Source organism: Sinocyclocheilus grahami, unplaced genomic scaffold, assembly GCF_001515645.1.
Source record: "Sinocyclocheilus grahami isolate Dianchi unplaced genomic scaffold, SAMN03320097.WGS_v1.1 scaffold14.1, whole genome shotgun sequence".
In the NCBI taxonomy this organism is placed as follows: Eukaryota; Metazoa; Chordata; class Actinopteri; order Cypriniformes; family Cyprinidae; genus Sinocyclocheilus; species Sinocyclocheilus grahami.
This window is the reverse complement of record NW_015505193.1, coordinates 1,017,555-1,024,622: the sequence shown is the minus strand read 5'-3', so window position 1 is coordinate 1,024,622 and position 7,068 is coordinate 1,017,555. Positions and strand designations below refer to the sequence as shown.

Sequence of the window (7,068 nt, the reverse complement as noted above, 5' to 3'; positions counted from 1 at the left end):
TTTTAACCCAACAGTTGGGTTAGTCCATATTTGACCCAACATTGGGTTGAAACAACCCAGCATTTTTTAAAGTGTAGTTAGTATGCTACACTCTAAGAAAAGTCTGTAAAAATATGGCAAAATCTATTAATATGAAAAGGAATTTTCCGTAAATTCACAGGTTTTTTTTTACCTACATTTTAAATTACGCATTGTATTTTGTGTTTTCGGTTTACAGGGTTACAATGGATAATGAAAAAAGGATAACGGATAATGTCCTGGAAAATTACTAGTACCCTTTTCTAGATATTTTTCTTACCGTGCACTAACTGATCAACAATCTCAAGTACAAGCTACTAACAAGGTGTATCATAAATGAACAATTATTCAATTATTATTAAATTAAACAATTGCAAACAGCAGCTAACTTAATTCATGTGATGTGTGTACTGCTAGGCACCTTTGGTTTCCTCTTTTTGTGTCATTTAGATGGAAAATGTGTGCCTTTTTTATCATTTGAGTCACTTATCAAAAGTTGCTAAATAAATTTTTAAAAATAGCTAGGTGCTTTTGGAAGAAAAAGTTGCTAGGGTAGTGTGAAAAGTTGCTAAATTTAGCAACAAAATTGCTATGGCAACACTGACCTTGACCACACTTTTCTTCAGACAAATTATGACACTCAAACAGCGACAATACTTATACACAAACAAACACTATGATAGGCTTCATTTTTTATATCAACTTTTCTGGAAGAAATTGAATTTGTATGATTTTTTTAACAGCAACCAAATATTGTAAGACTATAAACACTATATTTATTAAAATTATATAACCAGTTGTCTTGTCTGCTGTAAATCTAAATTAAATTTGAGATGTTTTTAAATCAAATGTTTTTAATGCATGTTTACATAGCAAAATTGGATTACTTTTTTGTACCATTTTATTTTATATCCGGTGACTCACATGATGGTAAAAATTCCCCAACAGTTCATATTCAAATAGTGTAAAACAAATGTGAGTGAAAAAAAAGTTTTTTTTCCCACTAAAGGGTCATGTGAATAATCCATTTTAGATGCAAAGCAAGAACAAACACAGGCTGAGTAAAAGTGGGATTTTGTGCAATAACGTGACGCACTAAATATAAGAATACAATGTTTATGACATACACAAAAACTGACGGTTTACAGAACCAGAGAATGTCAATACATCTGATGAATATAACAAACATAACTCAAAATAATAACAGCTTTTATTGTGCTTCTATTTTTATATTCACTGTCAATGTTGTAAATGAAGTGGCTTTATAATATATTGCTAATAAAACTATGTATTTAAAAAGAGTGACAAAATATGGAGAACACAATACCAGTGAAACGCCGCAAAAGAAAAAGAGCCATCAAAAACAGTGCAGATATAACAATGCAGATTTGCAGTACCATATTGTTCAACTCACTGTTTCAAAATATCAAATTAAAGAAGAAAAGTCCAGAAAAGCAACTTATAATGAGATTTTTAACACGCCATGATTAAAAAAAAAAAAGAAAAGCTTTTTCCTCTTTGTACTCTTGTTCTGTGATGAGAAAAAAGGGAAACATTGTCCAGCTGGCTATCAGTGGAAGAAATGTAAATTAGCTCCATTAAACATGTTAACACTGTGTCCTATAAACACTTACACACAGTAGCACCAATAAAACAACTCAAGAAAACAACTAAATGCAGTTTACAGTAGAAGACTGTTTATGTGGTTTGAGATATAAAGTAAAAATCTAATGTGCTTTAAGTTCAAGCATTTTAAAGTCAACACAAAACTTGATTCGCAATTTGGCGAAGCCCGTTTCCATCCCAGGATTAAAAAAAAAAACGATTCTTGGAATCCGGAGAAAAAAAATGGTCAGAATTGTGAGATATAAACTCGTTTTTTCTTGCAATTCTGAGATTATATCTCACAATTCTAACTATTTTCTGTTTTAATTCCATGGCAGAAAAAAAAGCATCCATAGTAATCTGGTGTATTTCTGAGTGGAATAGGATGTTTTATAATTTTTTTTAATATTACAAACTTTTTTTATTTGAAATAACGTGCACTAAAGAATCATTACAGAATAAGACCAGGACTGTGAACCGACACGAAATAAAGTAAGTTTATTTATTTAGTCAATTAGCAGACGCTTTTATCCGAAGCGACTTACAAATTAGATTTGTTCTGATTTCATTTTGATTTCAAGAGCTTGTTGTGGTTCATCAGATATTAGTATTGATTAAAAACAATATTCAATAACATTTTATACTTTGTAGACAATCTGATTTGACTCCACGTGATGTTCAGAGGCGGGTCTCAGAGATTGCCGTGGATATATTCAATTATTTAATGTATACTGAAAATATAAAGAGTTGCTTATCTGTTTAGAAGCAGAGGAATGCACACACATACATACAGTATGACTCTGATGTGTGTGGATGCACTACTGTTCAAAAGCTGGGGTCAGTATGATTTTCCTTTGAAAGAAATTAATACATTTATTCATGAAGGATTACTACAGCGGATCTAAAATATGAATAGTTAATTATAACTAGTTATGGTTAATTATTCATATTTCCTGTCATGAGCTGATTCGTTACATTGAATTGATCAAAAGTGTCAGAAAAGACATTTATAAAGAGATTTTATTTTAAAGGGGTCATATGAGAACATTATGTTGTGTATTTGGTGTAATGCAATGTGTTTATGTGGTTTAAGGTTCAAAACACATTATTTTCCACATAATGTACATTATTGTTGATGCTGAAAATCCAGCTTTGCATCACAGGAATAATTTAATAAATTTTAAAATATATTTAAATACAAATTTTTGAATTTTAGTTTTTACTGTATTTTTTATCAAAACATGCAACAACGACAAAAAATCTCACCGACCCCAAGTGTTTGAAGAGTAGTGATGAAAAAGAATCACTTACTTCACAACGGCACGTCCTGCATTTGTCTACTGGATGAGGAAATTCCATTCCATTTGGATAATCATTACCTGCATATCTACATCCTTAAGGAAGGGGAGAGGAGCTTTATAAGTGACTAGTTTGCATATACTCATAGGAAAGAGTTTCCTCAGCTGTTTCTCCTAAACAGGAATGACATTAAATGGAGACTAATCTGATACACATGTACACAAAATTAGTCTGATCCAACAGATTTTGCATAAATCTGCAAAATCTGAGTTTAGATTTACCAAGATAGTCTGCAGTCTTTCTTTACAAATTTGCTCAAGACCAAATAACCTGAGATTTTCACATTCCTTTAGCTATGTACTATTATTTGTGTCTATTTTTATTTATTTAGGGTCAGAATGTTGGCAACCAAACAGTTTCAGTTCCATTGTAGGGACACAAAAATATTATGGAAGTCAACCGGAACCGAAACTGTTTGGTTACCAACATTCTTCAGAATATCTTCTATTTATGTTTCACTCTGATGACATGAGAGTGAGTAAATGATTAGAGAATTTTAATTTTTGCATGATCTGTCCCTTTAATAGGATAGTTTGCCCAAAAATTAAAATTAGTTTGCCCCAGAATTTACTCACTCTCAAGCCATCCTACACTGTAAAAAATAAGTGTGATTTTAACTGTAAAATTTTGTAAAAACGCTACGGAAAAAACTGTTAATAGGTTAACATTAAGTTCCCGTACTATATACACGGAAAAACGGTAAAATATCTAACCAGATATTTCATGTAATTTTACAGTAAAATGCTGTTAATTTTAACGACTCTCACCATTGCAGTTGTTTCGGCACATTTCATTCATTCACAAAAACTGATTTGCAGAAATGGAGCAAGCGGAAAGTAGAAGTTATGATTATCAGGGCCAGTTTCAATATGTCACAATCAAAAGCTGATTGTGTTTACTTTTAATTCAACATCTTCGCTGTTCCTCGTTTCCCCTATGGAAGAAAATTAATGACAAATGTCTTTGAAACAGAAAAGCTGAAAACTGAAAAAATTATGAATTGAATTAACAGTGCTTGCATTTTAATGCCTTGTATTTTCAGGGCTTGCATTTTTAGGTCCTGAAATTTAACATAGTTGTTTATTTAAGCTGTGAATATTTCAATTCAAAATATTTCACACACATTTTCATAATTCAAAATTCAATAATTCATATTCACCTTCCAGAATTCACTTCCCATTTTCAGCTCTGTTGTGTGCGTTTTTTGCATGTGCATACGTAATTGAGATGTTTAAATGTTTTTATCGTTTTCATGCCTGGTACATTGTCACAGATCCATGGACTCTCATATGCCCTGGTGGAGAGTTCAGCGATCTGCCAACCCTCCTGAAACGATGAGAAAACACATATAGTCAGTTCTATGACCATGAACACAATGAAGTCTGTAACCATGATGGCAACCCATTGCAAAGTCATGACAGTAACGTCGTAAAACAGATGAGCAATGGCAACACCAAAACAGTCACCTCTGTAGAATGCTTGAAAGAGACAGTTCACTCAAAAATGATTCTGAAAACATTTTGTCATAATTTGCCGACCCGTTATTCTTAATCTGTTCAACATTCAAAAAAAATAAAAAATAAAAATAATTATATATATATATATATATATATTCAGTTGAACTTTCCCGGATTTCCGGGCTGCTCGAGCGCACTCTTCAACTTTTAGTGAAAAACACAAAACAGTTTTATTAACACATAATGTCTAATGAGAGTTATACAAACATTATGGAATGCTCAGCAGATCACATGCATTCAGAAACGATAAAATATGGATCATGGGTAATATATTAAATCATATAGGCAATAACAATGAAAATATATATGAAGTTATATTCATTTGAACTTATAAATAAGAATCGATACCCTTACATTGGCTGTACCGTGGTACTGGGATGGTTTCAGTACAAAGGTACATATCAAAGTAACATAGTATGTACAAAAAATAGTATTCAAAAACAAAGGAGTCAAAAACAAACAAAAATCTGAATTTATATAAACTAACAATCTTTCTATGAAAGAAAAAAAACCATGGGGGCTTTATCGAAATTATTTGTATTGGTGTTTGTGTGTGTAAGTATGATTTCATAAAATATGTCACTGACTGCTGTAAAAGACCACTCAGATGACCTTTGTTTCTGATGTCTTATTGGTTAAAACGAGGACACTATTTCAGCCTCCTAATTTCTACCTGTCTTAATTACAGTGTGCTTCCAAGTCAACTCTATTAGTGTGTGTGTGTGTGCGTGTGCATGCAAGCACTTCTCTGTCAGGGTTTATTAAAGCATGTAAGGTATACACTAGGACGAGACAAAAATAGGCCAGATTACCACACAAGACACAGGCTGTTACACTTTACCATCAGGATCCTGAAAACATTTGTGTGACACACACTCTAAGAAAAGTCCCTAAAAATACGATATTGTTTTTTTTACAGGTGTTTTACCCGTATTTTGAATTATGCATTTCATTGTGTGTTTTAAGAGTTGAAGGAAATATCTGTAAATTTAACCACATTTTCAGTCATTTTCCACCAGGATGTTATCTGTTTTTCTACTTTTTTTTTTTTTTTTTTACAGTGCAGAAACATTAAGAAATTGAACATTAAAGACAATTTTTTCCCCAAATTTAATGTATAATAATCTATAATTTATCTATCTATCTATCTTTCTATCTATCTATCTGGTTTTATAAACTTTCATCAAAGACTTTCATCATGTCTATCAAACTATCAAGTCTAAGACCACTAGAGAATTTTTTTTTTCACATTTATTTCACACTTTGTCATTAAAAATTACATTATAAACAAATTAATTCAATGTTCAAATGAAAATTATGATGAATTTGACTTCACATTTGATTAGAGATCTAGAAATTGTGCAGAATTAAATATTTATAATAGTTATTTCAACATCAATCATATTCAAAAGTTTCTGTCCATTTCCAGATTTTGAATCCCAGATTTTCAATGTGGTCCCACACTTTTGAACGCCACTGCATTTGCTTGATTATACAGTATCTGCATATTGGTTATGACACAGTTTTCCTTAAAGGTTACTACTGGCCATCTTAGAATACTGTTATCTGATTGGCCAGGAGTGAAGCGATGCTATTGGTTAGACCCAGCAGGGGTATTTGTCTTGACCTCTTAACTTTGGCTCTGATCCAGTGAGTTTGAACACTAAATCTCAGACTAATCCACCGCTCCAGAAAATCTGGACACCTGGACCTGAAAAGCAGTTAGATGGGACAGGTAGGTTAACATGCTTTCTTGTCTTTGTCTCAAATACAATAGTGCATAATCAAAATAAGAGAACAAACCATGACCAGGTTTTGTGAGCTCAAATGGTCCTGAAGTCTATTTTTGGCTTGTCTTCACTTCTGTATAAGAGAGCGAGAGATGCTCCAAACGACTTGTGTAATAGTCTTGAATAACTGGTGGCAAACCGAACAAAACTTTAAAAGATCTGTGTGCATGTTCACACATCTTAGCATCTGTGTTTGTCTTCACATTAACATAATAGTATTATACAATTGTGTGATTATTTTCCAGATTTTTTTCAGCCTTTAATTCACTTAAACAAGTCATGAGGGCTCCAAAATATTCCAGTTATAAGCCAAATGCTGAAATATAAGGATGTAAAATCAATTTGTATTGATTTAGTTGGATAGAGCTAAAATAATACTACTGATAATGTGAAATATTAGCAAATGTTTAATATTATATAAATGTAATTCTAATAATTCCAAATAGATTTCAAATAAAGGATGGGACTTGAATGAATATGCATTAGAAAATTTAAGAAAAATTCTGCATGTTGTGCACAGTACTATTTTTGTATAATTGAGATACTATTATAGTTTTTATTAATATTTTGAGTCATATTTTATTTTGATATTTTACATTTTAATTTTAGTTAAAGTTTTAGTACTTTTGTTGTGTATTTTTGTAATTTTTATTTTGTCTACATTTTTTATTCATTTTTATTTCAGTTTAATTATTTTAATACATCATGTTTAACTAAATTAAACTAAGAAATGTTGCCGTAGCAACTAGCTGACGTTTTTTTGAAGTAAAAAAAAAAAA

At 31.3% G+C, this 7,068-nt stretch overlaps 1 protein-coding gene across 1 annotated transcript in view; it reads left to right on the top strand.

Moving 5' to 3' along the window:
* Nucleotides 1-6,195: 6,195 nt before the first annotated feature.
* LOC107600574 (cadherin-related family member 5-like) overlaps nucleotides 6,196-7,068 on the top strand; it is a 12,361-nt gene continuing 11,488 nt past the window's right edge. The window contains exon 1 of the mRNA XM_016292507.1: nucleotides 6,196-6,234. The gene's annotated coding sequence lies outside the window, so the exon portion shown is untranslated. The remainder of the gene's footprint in view (nucleotides 6,235-7,068) is intronic.